We start from the raw sequence: 19,095 nt of genomic DNA, 5'->3' as shown, positions 1-19,095 counted from the left end.
TCCTGGGCAAGCTGCCTCCGCTGTGTGGGCTCCTGGGCTCCGAGGTGCCTTTGGAAACTGTGCCACCAGACCTCTCTCGGTCCCGTCCCCACGTCTTGGAACTAGGTCCAGCCACAGCAGGGGCGTTTCACAGCAGGTGTCCTGGGAACCCGTGGCAGGTGTCCTGGGAGGCCGGGAGTCCCCGGAAGGCCTCTTCACACGTTCTGCCCGGGATAGAGACCCAGTTCAGCCTCGGTTTCCCAGTTGGTGAACGGAAGGTCGCAGGCAGCTGACAAGCACCACCGGCTGTCAGCTGCCCCTGGAGAGCAGCCTGGTGGCGTGCCCCTCCTCGCCCTCCCCTCGGGGCTCCTTCCATATTCAGGGAGCCTGCTGTCGAGGCCACCTGGTACCGCGTCTCACCCACCTGGCTCCAGTACCTTGTGGTGGGAGGTTTGCTGCTGGCATCGTACCCGTCCCCGTGCCGATGACCCAGCGGCCTCTCAGAGAGCAGGCAGGTGGCCCTCCCCTCCCATGGCCAGGAGGACGGCGGGCCCTGGAGGAAGCAGGAGAAGGGTGGGGGCAGAGGAGCTCCGTGTGCGGACTGCGAGGGGGCACCCAGGCTGCTGTGGCGAAAGCCCAGGTCGGCCAGGCCCTTAGGATGGCGGTGGCCCCGGGGCTTGGGCTGAGCAGGCCGCTGTGTGGGGAGACAAGGGAAGGGGGGCCTGCAGTCTGGACCCTGGCCCGTGGCTGTCCTTCTGCTCAAGTGTCTGTGTGGCCAGGAAGGGCTGCCGGGCTGGACACGAGGGACCTGGAGCTGGGGAGAGGGACCCGCCACCTACAGGGGCAGGTGGAAGCAGAGTCAAGAGAATGGCGTTTACGGGTGAAGCGTCCCCAGCCAGCAGGAGGGGGAGAGGTGGACCTGCAGAGGGCGCGTGGGAATCGCCAGGCCTCAGGTTCCCTCGGTCCGGGGCACAGTGGCATCCTCCAGCAGGCATACGCGCTTTAATGGTCATTGTTAAAAGGAACCGCGGTCCTGGCTGTCAGGGAAAACCAGTGTGACGTTGCCTTCTGACTGGGTGAGTGCCGGGGAGACCTGGCGGCAGCCGTGGTGTCGGGGCTCAGGGAAGGGGGCGCAGAGGAGGTGCTGGGGTCGGCACAGGTCACGCTGCTGAAAGCTGGGTCTCCCCTCGCCGCCCTCTCCCTTTTTATTCCAGGAGTTTGAGGGGGTGAGAGACGCAGGAGAGGGTGTGGTGCAGGAGACGCTAGGACCGGTCCCGAGGACGCCTCGTGGAACCTAACAGAAAGGTGGTTTTGATTGACGGAGCACCCCTGCTAACGACCAATGGCGGACACACTGTGAGCAGCACTAATGACGGGTGGCTGGACAGCACCCAGGGGGGCACCAGGGCCAGCCTTGGCGTCTGTGCATGAGGACTGAAGGGCAGGGTGGGGTTGGGGGACCTGCCAGGGGCGCTGAGCCTCTGCCACCACCACTATCTCCAGGGAGAGGAGGCCAGTCCAGCCACCGCCTCGCTGGCTCGGGCCCCCAGTGCATTACTGATATCCCGTCACTCTGTGCCACCAGAAACTGAATCGCAGACCAGAGGGTTGGGGTCTGGCCCACACTGTGTCACTGCATGTCTGCGAGGGGTGTGTGGAGCCAGGGACCTGACGGCAGCCGTGGGGCGGAGCTGGCTGGGCAGGCACCTTCTCTCCGCCTGCGGAGCCCTGGGGGCTCACTGCTGTTCTGCTCGGTCCCCTCTGAACCAGAGCCCTTTAGGACCCTTTGGCAGGTGGCTGGATTTCACGGTTGGATATGCAGGGTGTCCAGGCCTCCCCTGCAGTGAGCAGGTGGGTGGGCGAGACCCACCTCTCCTGCTGAGAAAGGTGGGCAGACTGGGAAGCAAGACTGTTTTGACCGGAGCCAGGAAGATGGCATTGGAATCTGGCCACTTTTTGGCTTTGAGCACCTTGCTTAGCCTTCAGGGGTCCATTTCCTGCTGTGTGTATCAGGAAAACTGTGTGTGAGGCGGCTGAAGCCCCACCTGCACACCCAGGCCCACGACCAGGGAGAGTTTGCTGTCTGCCCCGAGGGCCGGAGGCTGGCCACAGCTGCTGCCCTGCAGGAGTGTGGAGGTGACGCTAACGGGGAGAAGTATTGGCGTGCCACACGGTGACGCTGTCCCCAGAGGAGCAGAGCTACAGGGATCGGAGCCACCCTGCCCACTGTGTCCTTGGATCTCGACGGTGTGTAGGAGTCTAGCGAAACCCAGCTGGACCGTGGCTGAACACTGAAAAGCCATCACACTGATGATCTCTTTGCACGTGGAATGGAGACTATTTTCTGTTTTCCAAGGTGCTCAAGGTCAGACCATTAATGCGACTGGCACTGCACGAGAAGGCTCTGTCGCAGTCCCACAAGGATCAATCAGACCATGCCCTTTGTGGTGGAAGGTGGCCATACAGCTGAGCTGAGATTCCACGGCTGGTCTCCCCATCCAGAGTGAGTTTGCGAGGTTCAGGAATCCAATTTTGCCTGGATTACACCCCTGCCTTGCTTCAGAATGAAAAGCTGTCTTTGTCGGTCAAACAGAGGATGAAAATGATTTAGTCTGGATTTCATGCCACTTTTCCGTCTAGCCAGCAAGATTGTTTCAGAAACTGCATGTGTGGCGTGTGTCACAAACACTTCAGAACATGGAGAGGAAGGGCCCGTTCAGTGCAGAACAAAGAACAGAAATAACAATCCCATCTGCGGAGCTTTAAGTCTAGCAGGTGCTTTGTATGTGTGGCCTCATTGAATTGATGTCTTCAAACGCCACGAGTGGGGCGTGATGTCCGCTTCCGAGGTGAGCCTGGAGGTGCCGGAGAACCGGATCTTCAGGACGGTGCTGATGCTCACCTTTGCTCTGTCCACTGGCTTTGCTTCTTGATGCCACGAAGATGCTCTTGTCTGCCTTCTGCTGTGGGTCTTCCTGAGCTTCAGCCTGGCCACATCAGCCCTCCGCTTGGAACCCAGCCGGCAGCGAAGCTCCCTGGTTCTGTCTGGTTGGCTCACACTGAGCTTCCTCCCAAGGGCAAAGTGGACGAGGCGCGACACATCCACAGGGTTGGAGAGCGAGTCCACTGCCATGGAACCCAGGCCCTGGGCTTCCCATCTGTGTGGCCGGGGGCCATCTCTGCTGGGCTGGCGCTGCCCCCTGTTGGGGATGGACAAAGACCCTCCTCCTGGTTCAGAGATGTGTTGATTCAGGTTTAAAGGGAGGAAATTTGATCACAAAGAGCCCCTTAAACACATAGCCTGGTTGAAAGACCAGCTGGTCCTATTTTATCTCAAAATAAGTGATTAATTAGCAAGTCGTTTTCCGTGTCTCTGGGCTCCACCGCATGCTCTTCCCCACCCCCTCAGGCTGCTCTGCCTGGAGCAGGGCTCTCGGGTGCTGCCTCTGTGGGGGGTGGTCCTCTCCCCAGGCCTTCTGCAGGGTGCAGGCCCCTCCTGGCCTGAGCCTGGGCTCAGTCACCTCCCCTGCATCCCTCTCCATGCCCTCTCCCTGGCTCCTCCCACTCCACGCCCGCCTGGGCTCAGGAGCTAGCCCCACGGCCCGGGCACCTCCCTGTGCCCTTGCACCATGTGGGCACAGGAGCCGCTGCCCTGGTTGTGTGGCATTTGCCTTTGATTTGCGGTGTGACTCATAGGTACCCTCTCCCTGGACCCCACTTGGGTAGCGCTCTTCACCTCTGGCCTCGGGCAGGCTGCTGGGCCTGTAGCAGGGCCCTGTGGTCATCTGCTCATGGAGCAGCCCTGTTCCACGGGGTTTCTTGATGGCAGCACCAGGCTGTGGCAGTGACAGGCACGAGTCCTGGGGTCTCTGCCTCAGGTGCTTTTGAGGGTGGGGAGCAGTACCTAGGGGTGGCCAAGCAACTGATCTAAATGCTCAGCCCAGCGAGGGCCTGGAGGCCTCTGATCTGTGCCGTTAGCCCCCATCTTAGCAGTGGAGCCGATCATGGAACGATGGCCACCGGGTTTCATAGGACAGCTGGAACACCCAGCTGACTGGCTGAAACGGGCAGGCTCTTGAAGTCTACCCGTCCCAGTTGCCCTGATAGACGGTTTGAAAAGATACAGACAGAACTGACCGTCTTATGTTACAAGTGAGGAACTCAGTCTCCATGAGGAAGTGACTGGTGTGAGATCTCACAGCTAATTAGGGAGACCTGAGCGTTTTACTTTCAATCCAGGGTCCGTCTTTTTGAGCTGTCCCCCACACGGATTCCTATCATCTACTTTCTATCATCTATCCTTCATGTATCTCTCACCTATTTATCTATCATCTATTAATCCACCACCTCTCTGCATATGATCTATCACCTACCTACCTACCTACCTACCATCCTGCTGTACAATCCTCGTCTTCACCCCCCTCCTCACCTGTCCATTTCGTCACGTTATGTGCTACAAGGACAAGCAGCTTGGAAAGAGGCTGCCCGTGCTCCCTGGGGTGCATGGTCTCTGTGTCCTGATCTGGTCTTTGTCGGACTTACTCATCCGGGAGATCTGGGCATCCAGACCCATTTGGGAACAGCCTCTCCCATTCACCTCCCTTCCTACCCGATCTTAGCCTTTTCCTGCATCGGAGTCTGGAGTCACCTCAATTCCAGTACCTGTTCCTCCAATTTGGCCCCCTCCTCTTTTCTGGAGGTGGCACTATAACTGACTTCAGGGTCCCTTGGCATCACCCCCAGGGACTGAGGGAAAAACCCACTATTGGCCCTTCATGGACAATAGCCTTGCCCTTTCTGCCTAGACTGGACCCTTCTGGGCTCACTGGCTTCTGCTTGAGCCGGACGCCATGACCCCGCCAGGAGCTGCCGTGGAGACAGAGCTCCACTCACCCTGCAGAGCCACGTGTACTGGAGCCTTGCTGAGGGCAGGGAGGGGGGAGAGGGCTCACCAGGCTTGGCCAGACACCGTCCTTCTGGTCACCCAGAGTCCAGCCCACAGAGGCACCTTAATGCCTGCACGTGCCTCCCGGGCACCTGAGGCAGCTCTGCATCTGCGGAGGATGGAGATGCTGGGGGGGCCTCTGTGGTTCCCCAAGGCTGGGTCAGGAGCTGGGATGTCTGGCCCCCAACTCCCTGGTCCTCCTGGGCTGGGCCGGGAGCCAGGGGGCTGACGGCTACCTACTGTCTTGGAAGATGCTGTCAGGACTCCATCTCAACAGGAGGGGTCCTGGACAGGCTGTCGCTGGTGGGCAGCTGTTTTGACAACTTCCCAAATGGGAAGGGGAGCATGGGTGGGCAGCCTGCCACCTCTGTGGAGACGCAGTGGGTCTGGTGTCGGTGTCTGAAAACTGCCGGCTCCTGTATTCTGTCCATTTACTGGTTGCTTCAGGAGGAAGGTAAACCGAGCTCCTTAGCTAAAATGGATTCCCTTATGGCCTACTATTTATACCTCTTTGAAAGTTTTATTTAGAGTTTTCCCTAGAGATCACCATATGTGCCTTTAATTAAGGTGGTCTGTCTCACCCTAAGGACACCTCCCCACTTGTAGTTCGAGATCTTAGAATGCCGGGCTCCTGATTTCTTTCCTTGTCCTGTGTTCCTGTCTTGCATTTCATTTTTACCCAGGTAATGAACCCACAGGACCTTGATTCTATCTTTGCTTTAGACAATAAATCAATCATCTTTTTTAGAGCAACTAAAATAAAAATCCTTTTTATGTACTTTGGTTCATCCATTCTCAGTTGACTTCCATTTCTGTCTAGATCCGGATTTGGAGAACTGGAGAACTCAGGTCTCATGGCGACTGATTCTCCCTGATTTAGTCTGAAGTCCCTTTGTCTTTTTTCCTCTCCTTTTGAAAGACAACTCTCCGCAGACTGGGCTCCGAGCTGTCTGCCCGCCACGTGGTAAAGGTCAAGGTCCCATCACTTCTGTCTGCATGATTTTTGAGCAGACATTGATGCTGGTCATAATTCTTTGTTCTTGCTTTTGTTTTGTTTGCTATTTATATGCTTTTTCTGTCTTTCTTCGAATTTTTCTTTGCTTTTAGTTTTTAGCAGTTTGATATGATATGATCCCCTTTTCATCGGTTTTGCCCTGTTGGGGTTTCTTTGAGCCCCTTGGTCATAGGATTCGCTGTCTTTCATTAATTTGAGAGAAATCCTTGGCTGCTGTCTATTGAAATATTTCTTTCCCCAGTGCTCCCCTTCCCTCAGTCTGGGATTACCCTGAGCCCATTAATGTCAGCCTGTTCTGTGCTGTTCCCAGCCCTGAGGGGCTGCTCTGTTTTGCGGCTGCCTCTTTGGTGCCTCAGTGTGGCTGGCTCTCTGGCAGCTGCTGACAAGTCCACCCAACGCATGCTCTGTTCCTGCTCCTGTGTCTCTCACCACCCCAGTATGTCTGGTTGATTCTCTGATAGCTCCCACCTCCGTACTGAAATCCCCCAGAAGGTCATGCACGCTGTCTTCTTTTTACACCGTGGCCTGTGACGTCCACACTGCAGCTCTCTGAACCCCGGGGGAGCCCTGTCTGCCTGTCTCTGTCGCATGCTGTCTCTTGTGTGCACATCTGTGCAGCACATGGTTTGGGGACGTCTTTGATAGGACGGAGGAGTCTGAGGAGTGACCGCCTGCTTCACTATGCCCAGTGTGGGGAGCCGACTTGTCCAGCCTGGCAGCTCCTGGTGGGAGTCCCATGCAGGTGTGTTGCCCTGCTGCCCCCAGGTGCCTCCCCTGATGGAGGACGGGAGCTGATCTGGGGAGGATTCTTGCCAACACCTGCGCCCCCCGAGCTCCGGGTCTTCCCCCGGCCTCTGCTGCTCTCTGGCCTCATCCCTCACGCAGCAGCTCTGTCCCTTGCCCCAGGCTGCCTGGTGGTGCTGGAAGGAGTCTGCGGACGGTGGGAATCCTTCTTTGTCTCTGTCTTCAGGGCTCCTACTCTCACACTAGTCCACCTGTCCTTTCGCAATTTGTTCAGAATCTCTATTGAATTCTGTCTTACTGGCCTTTCTGTTCCCTCCACAAGCAACGCTGCCTGCCGTCTCTCCTCAGGGCTGAGTTTCCTCGGGGTATGGGGTAATTGGCTTCCTGAGCCTGGCTCTCTGCTGCATTGGAGTGAGGTGATTGTCTCCTGGGTGTGGTCCTCTCTCCTGTGTGCTGTGAGGTGAACATGATGCCACCTGGCTTTCTTTGTTCTAAGGGGAAGCCAGAAGTCTGCCCCCATATTGTTAATTGCTAAGTAGCTCTTTCTGTTCTCTAATTGTTTTCTTTCTGAGCATCCTGCTCTTACAAAATGGATGCAGTGTCTCCTCCCACCTCTCTTATCTTCTTAGTGACAGTCTCCTTCTTAGTTCCCTTCTTCCTGCAAAGTCCTGGCTTCCTGCAAATTGCTTTTGTTCCTGTTTGATTGTTCTGGTCACTGGCTTCCTTGTTAGAAGCACTTCTCAGATGTCTGGTGTTGCTTGACCATCTGCTCATGATTAAGAGTGACAGGCTAGCAATCCTTCCAGCCGCTCTGAGCGTGTGGGCGGAGCCGGCGACGTGGGATTTACTGAAGAGTGGTCTGGGAGGGTTTGGCAGGGAGCTCTGGGGAGCCTCGGCTCTTTCCTCCTTGGTGAGCTGGATTCCCAGAGAGGTCCTGGCAGCCTCCTGCAGGGGAAAGGAGGGCTGGCCAGCCCCGGAAGCTGGGCATTCCTGTTCAGTCAGAGTGTTTCATTTAAATTGTAAAGAGATTTTTTGAGTCCTCCTGCAGTCCTAGGATCCTCCTTTCTTTGTGACTCCTTTTCTGATGCTAGGGGGGTCACTGCCTACTTAAGAGGAGAAGAGATCCAGCAGTTTGATTAAGCTCTGCGGTCTGTCCTGGTTCTGCTTTCCCACCCACCCCGGGGTGCGGACATCATACCTCCACTCTCGGTGCAGACGCCCTTTACATGTGCTTCTTTTGATGCTGAGACCAGCCCAGGTTCACACTGCTCTGGGTCCACAGAGGAGTACGAGTCATGAAGAGGCCACTTGGCCAAAGCCTGGCCCTGGCCTTCTCCAGGCAGATGGGGACCCAAGGTGCTTGGCACTTGGCCTCTCCCCTGGGGCAGGGGTGTGGTGCGCCCACAACAAGCAAGGGCAGGTGACCAGGCACTGGTACCTGGGCAGGGAGGCCTTAGGGGGTGGCCTCACAGCAGGAGGGGGAGGTCCGGGCCTCAGTGCGTTTGCTTGGGGTCGCGGTTTCTTGCTGAGCTCTTTGAAGATCTCCCGAGTCCTCCCAACAGCATGTGGGCAAGAGAGAGAAAACTGTTTAAGGGCTGAACACCTGCGATTGAGCATGGGGGATTCTGACATCGGAGGGTCGCTGCTGCCCTCGATGAGGCTTAGGTGTCAGGAGGCTTGGGCTCCTCGGATGGGCTGGGCCGGGCATGCAGAGGGCAGTGCCTAGTGCCCAGGACAGGACGAGAGCCCGTGGTGGGAGTGCTTGGTGCTGTTGTGAGCAGGGAAGCATCCTCTGTGGGTGGTCTGCACCCTGGGCTCCTGGTCTTGATGCGGACAGACAAGCAGCTCTCTGCTCTGCCCAGCCGAGCCTGGCTCCAGAGCTTAGGGGTGGAGCCTTCACTGTCAAGGTGTGCGGCTCGGCTGATGGGGTCACTTACACTGTGGAGGTCACTTACTTTGTTCTCTGGTGTCAAGGTCGGGGGCTGAAGCACACCAAGGCCACCAGGCTGGTGACCTGGGGCAGGCTCTCCCTTCTTGCTTCGGGGCCTGCGACCTTGCCCCCTGGGGCTGCTGTCTGCACGTTGCTCTGCATGCACAGAGCCGACCTCCTGGTTTCCCTCGATCAGACTCTTCATTCGAGCCTCTTTAAAGTCTCGCAGGAGCCTCTTAGTATTCCAGCAGGGCTGTCTGCGGTAATGTGCTGGAGGATATAGGTGCCACTCGTGAGCAGAGAGCTTGAAAAATGGCCAGACAGAGCCAAGCTCGCCGTGTCTGTTGTCAGCAGCGCCGGCAGGATAATAAATCAACCTGTCTCGAGTCAAGGGTCAGTTTGCTTGATGTTCACAGTGTTGGGGCCAATCTAATCAGGCTGGGCATGGCCCATTCGCCTGCGAGCGGCTGCTGCGTTCCGATGCCGAGATGGCCCTGGGCTGCTCTTCTCTGCCCCCATGACTTCGGGCCTCAGGATCAGGGAGGCACCAGACAGCCTGCGCTCAGAGACAGGGGCCTCCCACCCCCGCTTGTTGGCTGGAGCACATGTGTGCTTGGCACTGGGGGGTCTCTGCAGTCAGGCAGGGCGTGAGGCTGGGCTGAATGATTCACCTTGGGAGGCTCTTGGGGAGACTCAGGAGCAGGCTTGGCACCTAATTTTCAGGGCCCAGCACAAAGTGGACTTGTGGGGCTCCTATTGCAAAAGCCAGACAAAGTGCAGTTAGACGCAGTAAAATGTAGGCCTTTCTGTCTTCATGTCTGGCTTGTGACTTGCCACGGAGCTTTTCATGGTACTTAATGCAGTTCTAAGTAAAGAAAAAATAAATTTGAATCATGGAAATAATTTCCCCTTTTATCTTTATACCATGTGGTGCTAGTTTTAAAGGCAGATATAACAGAATTTGACTTACAAGCGCTTGAGGGGCCACACATGGCTGCGCTCAGCCTGTGCCGTGTGGATGGCCCTCCCACCCCAGGACGTGTGACACCTGTGTGGGCCCCCTGGGGTGGGGTGCAGGGGCAGGTGGCAGTGCCAGGAGGCTCGGGGCCGAGACGCTGTGCCCAAGAACTCACGTGGGGGGCACAGTGCCCCTCCAGGAGTGCCAAGGTGAAGGACTCAAGACGTGACTGTGAGCAGTCGCCCAGGAGGGACACTCACTCCTGCTGCGGTGACCCCAGAGTCCGAGGTCGGCCTTGACCTGTGCTCATGGGAAGCCTCCCTTCTCCACAGGTGCAGCCATGGGCACCCCTGCATTGGTCACCGGCCTGTGGGGAGGGGAAGGAGGAAAGGGAAATGGGGAAGTGGGCCTTGGAGGGGACAGCTCAGCAGAGGGCAGGGCCTGGGCCTGGGAGGGCGGTCTTGTTGGGGGCCCTGCCTCCCCGGCACTCCCAGCTCCCGCCAGGGCTGGTCACCAGGGACGTGCACACCTCCTGGCCCTCACGACCAGGCCCAGGCGCTGAGTGAGGCTGCTGCCAGGCACATTTCCTCAGATCCCCTCCAGGGCTCCACGCCAGCTGATGTTCCTGTGAGAGGGTCGGTCAGATATTCCTTGTCTTGGTTTTTTGTAAGAATTAAGTCAAACCTCCAATTAGATGTGAGGATCGCCTCCTTCATTGTGAGAGTCCTCCTCTCATTCTCTCGCTGAACCCTCGGCAGGAGAAGCCAGGGCGCCCACCTGTGATTCTCTAGGGAGGCTGAGGCAGGAAGGGTGCAAGTTCAAGGCAGCCTGGGCGACTCAGTGAGACCCTGTCCCAACAGAGAGCGTAAAAAGGCCTGGGGCTGTACCTCAGTAGTAGAGCACCCTGGGTTCAGTGCCTCGTGCAGTCAGTCAGGGTACCCATCAACGGGTCAGTCAATCGCAGGAAAGCCGTCGAGAAAGCCTGGTTCTGAGAGAGGACGAGTCCTAGGGGCTGCCTTGGTGGTCATCAAGAGCTTGCCAGGCTCAGGAAGTGGGTCGCCATGCTACAGACGTTGACAGGGTGAGGCAGATGTGGCTGGACCACGAAACCTGCTGGTTCTAGCCGAGGTCTTTGTGCAGACACAGTCGTGAGGAAGAGGACACGTAGCTCATGTGGTGCCAGGTTCTGAGATTCCCCATGCCAGGTGCCTGGGGGCCCATGGTGAGCGGACTGCCTCTATCCAGGGCCTTGGCACTGTGCAGGTGACAGGGACCTGTCCCACCATGGTGTCTGCAGGATCTGCAGGCCCCGGCACCCCCTCCTCCACCGAGAGAAGTGTGGAGAGGCCTTTCCACATGCTCACAGGGCCCCAGGCCGCGTCCTGGGCTGACTGGCCTGGTCCTGAGGCCTCCCTTCTCACCCACCAGCAGCCTTGCCGGGTTAAGGTTTTGCTACCTCTACTTAGGGGTTTGCAGGTCTCAGTTTAACAGGGAGAGAACCCATACGTGAGCCAGCGTAGTGAAAGGGCAGAAGTGCCTTCAGGTCTGGGGGCTTCCGGAAGGAGGGCTGCCAAGTTTCCAAGTCGTCACAGAAAAGAGGAAGGGCCAGGCCCAGGGGGCAGTGAGGAGGGCCTAAGGAAGAGCAGAGGTGGGGCACAGCAGCTTCTCGAAGGCCCTCCGGAAGCTCTGCCGACCTGAGCCTGAGGAAAGGGGCCCGAGTCCCAGAAGCCTCCCTGTCCCCTGGTGCTGTCCTCTGGGGCCCAGCATCCAAGTGAGGCCTGTCTCTCGGAATCTTTCAGATGCGGAGCCCAAGCCACAGGGAGGAGCGAGGAGGGAACTGCTGACTTCCCACCTGCCACCCTGGCCAGAGGTGCCTCACCCGAGTGGTAGGAGCCAGTCAGACCCTGGCCTCTTGGTATGTGCCAGCGCCTCTCAGGAGGTGGCAGAGGATTGTGCAGGCCTAGCAGCTCCTGTCTCAAAATGCCATCAGTGGTGCACAATGTGCTCCGGGCCTGTTTGTCTCATTAGCCATGGAGAGAGGGAAACGGGGGCGGAACGAGAGCTGGCTGTGAGGAGGCGCTCGTCGGCCAGCGGGAGGCGCGTCTCAGGAGCAGGCCTGAAGGACTTCAGGCCATGGCTCCTGCTGAACCCCTAGGGGTCTGGCCTGGCTTATCCATCAGCACCATGTGGAAGGTGGCAGGCAGGAAGGAAAGGCGGTCTCCGCGTGCCCTAGGTGAGTGACCAGAGTCTAGATGGGAGCTAACCTCAGCTCAGATGCCGTAGGCACTGTCACCAGCATCACCTGGGAAGGGGGTCAGAGGGAATGCAGAAGGTGGAGATGGCCCGGACATTCAGCTCTGGGGGCTGGCCCAGCCCGAGTCCACACAGAGACCTATACACGGTTGAGTTTGGAATATTTATTTCAAGCTGGATGGAGGTTTAGCTTTGGCTTTGTTTCTAGGGGTTGAAGTGGTAAAAATGAATATTTAGGTTGAATAAAATATCTGAACCTATCATATCAATACCTGTGCCATGACATCAAAGATCATAAGACATGATTTTAGTCTTTCATAGAGGAGGGCGCCCAGGAGGCAGGGGTGCTCAGGCCAGAGCAGTGAGCTGCCCTGCATTGGGCATGTCAAGGAGGGTGCAGAAGGTGCTACGGGCAGGTTGGGGCACTCCAGGGGTGGAGGCCTGGGCTCAGGCCAGGGGACCTTGATGCATGGCTCAGCACAACTGCACCCTATTCCTAGGGGCTGAGAACCAGCCGGCACCTGCAGACATCAGCACGTTTGGATGCTGCACCCTGTTCCTAGGGGCTGAGAACCAGCCGGCACCTGCAGACCACAGCATGTGCAGGTGCTGCACAAGGGCACAGGCTCTTGCCATTCGTACCTGTGCAAGTGCACACCCAGGCCCTTGCCTATGTGACAATATGGAGCTCTGGGGGAGCTTCAGTTCCTGCCAACTGTAAGAATTTTGGTTTCACTTCTGACCTGGGTCTGCAGAGGGCTGCCCACACCTGGGCTTGGAATGGTGACTCCGGAGTATTATGAATGAGTAGGGTAGAAATGGGGGCCCAGGAGAGAATCCTCCCTCCTCAACTTGGGGCCGGAGGACAGACCTGGGACGGTGTCTCCCAGGGGGCAATACCAGGACGAACTTGTCTCTGGCAAAGGCGCCCCATGAGACACCCCCATCTGCACGAATCGCCTGGCTTTGCCCCCGGGGACAGGAAGACTGGTGCCATGCACTCCTCAGCACCACCCACAGCACTGACCAACCACCCTGTGCTGCAGGGCACACTGATGAAGCCTGCCCATTTCCTGGGCGTCATGCTGGCCTGGGGGTCTGCAGGTGGAGTGCTCCCCTGTGTTGCCAACAGGCAGCACAGCCCAGAGGCGCGAGACTGAGGGTGAGGTGGTCATGTGCACCGTTTCCCTGTTGAGTTGCTGAGCATGTGGGTGCTGAGGCTCGTCCCCTGGGATGCGGCTGGGATGCTGCCCAGTGGGGAGACACCCGGGGGCTGCCTGCATGAGGCTGCTGCACTCACTCTGAGTGGCCCCCACGGGCAGCCTCCACGCTGACACAGCCTCCAGAGGCTCCCCAGGGAGCTGCTCTCTTCCCTTCCCTCCTCCCTGAGCTGCAGGGACAGCAGGGGCTCCCTGGCCACATGACGCACAATAAGTGTTAGCTCCTGGCTGTGCCATGCAGTGCGGTGGCAGGTCTGTCACCCCCCAGGGAAACCCAGGGCTTCTGTCACTGTGGGCCAGCAGGCGGTGATCAGCAAGCCCTCTGCTCAGGCCACAGCTACATCAGATCAGGGGGCTGCTGTCCCTGGCAATGCAGGTGACCTCCATTCGAGATGAACGTTGACAAAGGTACTTCGGACGTCACTGGCATAAGGAGAGGCGCACTCACATTACGCATCAAAACATTTTCTTTAGTGAAAATTCCATTGACAAGTTCTTGGATGTTTGGTTGTCACAGGACAACCAGTTGTATTTGTGCTTCCAGGGACGTGCACCAGGAGGCAGCCCCACCAGGGGAGCAGCCAGCTGTCCCCAGTCGTCATTTCCAGGTGACTATAGTTAGCAAGAAGGTGTTCTCTGCCTCAGAATAGTCAGAAGAGAGGGTTTTGAATGCTCATGCAAGTTCATGTTCTCACCTTTGAGTTTTAAAATCCCTGGGCACATGTCTGCTCTGCTGGGCCTGATGCGCCTGTCCCTGGGAGATGCAAGGTCAGAGCCGGAGCAAAAGGTGGGCAGCAAGCAGCTTCTGTAACTCCACTTGGCACAGTAGAAGCCATTCCTTTAATAAGAGATCATGTGGGTGTACCAAGGGGTAAGCTGGCATCTCCATCCACGGGACAGGGCATTGCTGCCCGCACATTCCTCCTAGTTCAGAGAGCTGGGCGGAGGTCATCAGTGCCCTCTGGGTACTTCACAACCCTAAATGACTCTCACTTCCCTGACCCTAAAAAGGGTCTCAGAGGGGAAACAGAGTGCCCTGGTTACTGTGGGGCCACACAGGTCCTGCTGGAGGTGAAAGAGCTTAGCGAGGGCTTACCCCGTGTTCTCTGTGCACATTTCCTCGGACAAAGCCCAAGTGGACATAGTCTATGCGACTTCCCACTCTGGCAGCTTATGGATCAGGGCTCTGGGTCAAGAGTTCTTGCGTCCAGGCATTTGTTGGGTGACCTCTGACAGGGCCCACCATCCATATCTGGGGTCTTAGCAAGCTGACATGCATGGTACCCCTGGTTCTGCCCTGTAGGCTGCCAGGCTCATAGGAGAGGAGATGCAAGTGACCTTTGTAAAGACTGAAGTGGGCCAGGTCTTGCCACCAGATGACGACTGAGTGGCGAGTTAGGGTAAGGCTCCTGGACTTCATACACCAGGCTAATTTGCAGCAAGGTCAGAGCGGAGACCTCTGGCAGGGGTGGACATACGGTTAATGTGGGGGCTGGACGTTGAGTCAAAAGGGAAAGCTTGCTCCCTCACGCACCTACCCCTTGTGGATGGGGGGCACGGTGGCATGTCCACGGGCTTCCCCACCTCCCTGGGCAAAGGGGTGCAGGCACCCACAGGGCAGAGGCCGGGGGCTCTGGGAAACCAGCGAGCTGGCATTCTGACGCTTGCCCGGCTCCCTGGGAAACCCAGGCTGCCCTTAGCACTGCAGGGAGACCCCCAGACCAGGCCGATTGGAGCGACTTTGGTCCTGGTCTGATGGGCCCCTCGGGGAAGCTCCTGTGGTGGTGTTCAGGGGAGGGAATGAGGGACGCTGGAGGATGACGCAGGGTTGCCTCTGCACCCACAGACTCCCTGGGTGCCCTGGAAACCAGCCCAGCCTGGCCTCCCTGTGAGAGTCTGGAGCTCTGGGGGAGACCTAGTGCTTCAGGGCCCGCAGGCCACGCCCCACACCACGGGGCTCCCGCGTGACAACACTCTAGAGCCCAAGGGGGCGAGCCACAGACCCCTCAGGAAGCTCTAGCAAACGAGGAGCCAGAGGCTGTGGGAGGGTGGGATCAGCTGCGCTGCCTGCCACACAGTCGTGGGTCTCCCAGTGAAGCCACTGGCTTGGCCCTCTGCCTGAGGTTCACCTGGGAGGAAAACCTGTGAGGTGAGGTTCCAGGCTGACCGCTGTCTGCAGGGCACATCCTGCCCAGGGCCACCCTCGGCTGCGGGAACTGTGGGATTCCCAGTGGCTGATATGCCCATGGCCCTCCCCAGTCAAGGGCAAGCAGAGATGGAGACGCCGGGAGAGGGAATATCAGAAATCCAAATCAACAGGGTGTCTCTGGTGGGCTGAGGAAAGGACGTGACCTTGAAGATGCGCCAGCAAAGAGAAAAATGACAAACTGGAAGAGCTTATCCCTGAGCTGTGGGTGCTTACAGGAGGCGCGACAGGCAGAATGAGAAGACCAGAGGAGGAGGGGACGGCAACCAGGCAGAGCGTGTGAAACACGGCGGCCACCATCAGCACCAGCCCAGGGCACCTCCTGAGGAGGGCGGGGGAACCGAGGAGGCTGAGGTTGAGCAGCAGGCTTGGCGCGCAGGAAGGGCACCGCCCAGCTGTGCACCTGGGAAAGGACCCCCAGAGCAGGGAGCAGCGGATGTGGCCAGGGGTACAGTGCGGGCCGTCCACCAGCGAGGCCCAGGGCTCTCTGCCCAGCTGTGCAGAAGGAAAAAGAGAGACGGGGCAGGGGTTCCCAGACGGGAACGGAGGCAGCGGGAGGTTTGTCAGGCCTGGGACCAAGGCGCACCCAGAATGCCCGGTCCTTGGGCTCTGGACCTGGGCTCTCTCTGCTCTGCTGCTCCGTGAGCCTGTGGCTCAGCTCCCAGGAGGCTCCCCAGGTGCTCCTGGGCTTAGGACCAGGCGCCCGCGTGACGGGAGGCACCCACTGGGCGGGAGGCGTGCTGCCCATGGCTGCCTGCCATGTCCCCTGTGTTCTTGGCGGGTCCTTCCTTCAGGATAGAGCTTGGCCAGCAGGCACCCTGTGCACCCTCCTCCCGCCACCTGCCCGGGAGTGGCAGCCACGGTTGCCGCCTCCGGGGCACAAGTTGGGGCATGGGGGCTGCCTCCCTAGGAAGCTTGGTTGAAGGCACAGTCTGCCAACTGCGTGCCTGCGAGCGCTCTCCCCTTTGCCGAGGGAACTCCTGGGGACGAAGCACTGTCCAGGCCAACCTCACACTGGTCTGTGAGGCCAGGCACTGCAGGCCTGGGGCAGAGCCAGCCCGGATCCCTACAGGCTGTGAAATGCCGGGGCCCAGGCCCTGAGAAGCTCCAAGGTTCAGGAGCAGGTAGGAGAGCGGAACCCCAAGCCTGGGACTTGGTGATCTCACTGGACTTGGTGATTTCCACAAAGCCCGACTTGGCCATTTGCCAACAGACACATGTTTATGAGCAAGTGGTCCTCCGTCACCTCACAGGGTGGACAGCGGGATGAAGCAATGGCTGCTTTTCCTTGGTGAGCTTTCACGTTGTGTACTCTGGACTGTTACTAGTAAGTTATATGCCAAGGATAAATCCTACCCTCTTTTAGATATAATTTAAAAATTTCACAGCGGCTCCTGTGATGCCTCTTTCCCTGGTTTAGCTGGCAAACGTGTGTGCTTTTCTCTTGCAGGGAGGGCCCTGTCGTTGTTCATCACGACCTCTATTCCAGAGAACCCATTTTGCTTAAGTCTTTTAAAATGATTAATTGATGATGACCTCTGAATTGGAACACCATATTACTTGGTTCTAAGATGCAGTTTTCACCTGTGAGTGTTTCTGAAAGCCAAATCCAGCTTGTAATTGATGGCTGCATTTAGCGTGGTCTTTCTTTTTTCTGAGAACCTATTAATAAATAGATGGTGCATCTTATAATTGATGGTGTCTGAGAATCAAGGAAATATGGTAATTCTCTTCCCTGTTGTAGAATGGGATGGCTTACAACCTGATCAGCAAAATCGATTTCATCTCCAAAATTTTTGCAAAGGAAATTTGAAATAAGAAACCTCACCCAGACTATGCAGCTCCCTTGCTTTACCCTCTGTATTCTCTGGTTTGATGTTTTTCTGCTTTTGATTCCAAAGTAGTGCTCTCCACACTAACAAGCCGCAGTGCCAGAGAGGAGCTGAGAGGGGTGCTGAGCCATGCCAGCCCCCGCCTCTTACAGCTTGACAGGCCCCAACAGATTTGAGGAGTTTTGCCTGAGGTTTTTAAGGTTACTAGTTTATTACTGGGGAACCCTGCAGAAAGAGGGCTATCTAGCTGACAACTTAAAAACAAACATTTAAAAATACAATAGGGTTTTACTCTGAAAGAGTATTCTTGTAGATAAAAGAATAATCAAGTTTATTATTTACTGAAAAAAAAATACAATGCTTTTTTTTGGAGGGGGTACTGGGGATTGAACCCTGGGGTCCTCTACCCCAGCCCCCCACCTTTATTTTAAAACAGAGTCTTGCAAAGTTGCCAAGGCTGGCCTTGAATGTACCATCCTCCTGCCTCAGCCTCCCAAGTCGCTGGGATTGCAGGCATGCACCTCTGCACCTGGCACCTTTGCACCAGGCACATGCCACGTGTTTCAAAGAGAGAAAAGTTGTTGGTGCACGCCTGTTATCCCAGTGGCTCGGGAGGCTGAGACAGGGGGATTGCGGGTTCAAAGCCAGCCTCAGCAATGGAGAGGAGCTAAGCAACTCAGTGAGACCCTGTCTCTAAATAAAATACAAAATAGGGCTGGGGATGTGGCTCAGTGGTCAAGTGCCTGAGTTTAATATCTGGTACCCTGCCAAAAAAGGGGGGAAAATGAGATTTTTACATTCTCACTAAAATAGATGGCTTCCCCGCTTACACTGAAAACATAAGCAATTAGGAGGAGACCCAAGAGGCTGGGTTTCCAGGCAGTGCTAGCAGAGTCTGCGCTCTGCGTGGCCACGGGCCCTGTGCGGTGCGATACCAGCTGCTGCTCCGGGTGTAGGCTGTGTGTGCTGGTCCAGGGCACGTCCAAGCCATGCTGTGGGTGTTTATTCAGGGACTGAGGTCTCTGAAAAGCAGATGCTCGGGGATCCAGTGTGGAAATGGACACACCAGCACCAGGAGCAATGGCCTCACTTCTTTGCGCTTTGTTCTCTTGCCCCCTGGACTGTGGTGGCCGGCTTACATGCACACAGTGTTTTTTGAGCACTGAAAAATAAGATTTATTGTGCTTTAAGAAAAAAAGTCAAATGTCAGATCTGTCCGTCAAAAGACACTACCTCCTATACGTACGGAGGGATAATGCACCGGGGGTCCGTCCCCCAACTCACCTGCCGGTAAGGATGGGGCTCTGGGTGGGGCTGGGGGCTGGCCTGCCCAGCAGCCGGCCTCTCACTGCGGGTGGTCAGGATGACAAATTGGGCCATGCTTGTGTTCGGCCCCCCTCCTTTTCATTTTCCCACCAATCTCTGCTCTGAATCGTCCACTGGCTCTGCATCACTCCCAACCCACATGGCCACAGCTGGTGGGTAATGGCCTTAAGGACCTGGCCGGTGGGCTCCTCGGCTCAGTCATCCTCAGTGGTCCCTGCTGTCCCTGGAGTTGGGCAGGGCCTTCTTCAGGGCAAGCAGACTTCCTCGGAGGCTCTCATGGAGTGCAAGTCTGAGTCTCCAGGGCTCCTGGTGCTCACTGAAGAAAGCCGCGTCTTTCCACAGTGTCTCGTGCTCTCCGCGGCCTGTGCTTTCGGAGCAGAGGGTATTTTTGTTAATGCATTTGGAAAACTGCTGTCATCGACTCCTCTGGGGCCCCCGGTACTTCTCCCTGTCTGAACACCCCTGGCTGTCGCTCTGGCTGCCCGATGCAGGGGCCGCTCCAACCTGTACCCCCTTCCCCCAGCTGTGGCCCAGGCTGCCCTTCCCGTCACTCCCTCGCCCCCGACCGTTTGGGCTGTAAGTCCAAGCCCTCCTCCAGACGCCCTCTAAACCTGCTCCTTTGCAGCCGTGTGTGTAACGGGGGTGAAGTCCCTGTAGGTCTGCCCAGGGTCTGTTCCGGGATGCTCA

The sequence above is a fragment of the Callospermophilus lateralis genome, chromosome 14 (assembly GCF_048772815.1).
Source record: "Callospermophilus lateralis isolate mCalLat2 chromosome 14, mCalLat2.hap1, whole genome shotgun sequence".
Taxonomy (NCBI): domain Eukaryota; kingdom Metazoa; phylum Chordata; class Mammalia; order Rodentia; family Sciuridae; genus Callospermophilus; species Callospermophilus lateralis.
This window is presented reverse-complemented; position numbering follows the sequence as displayed.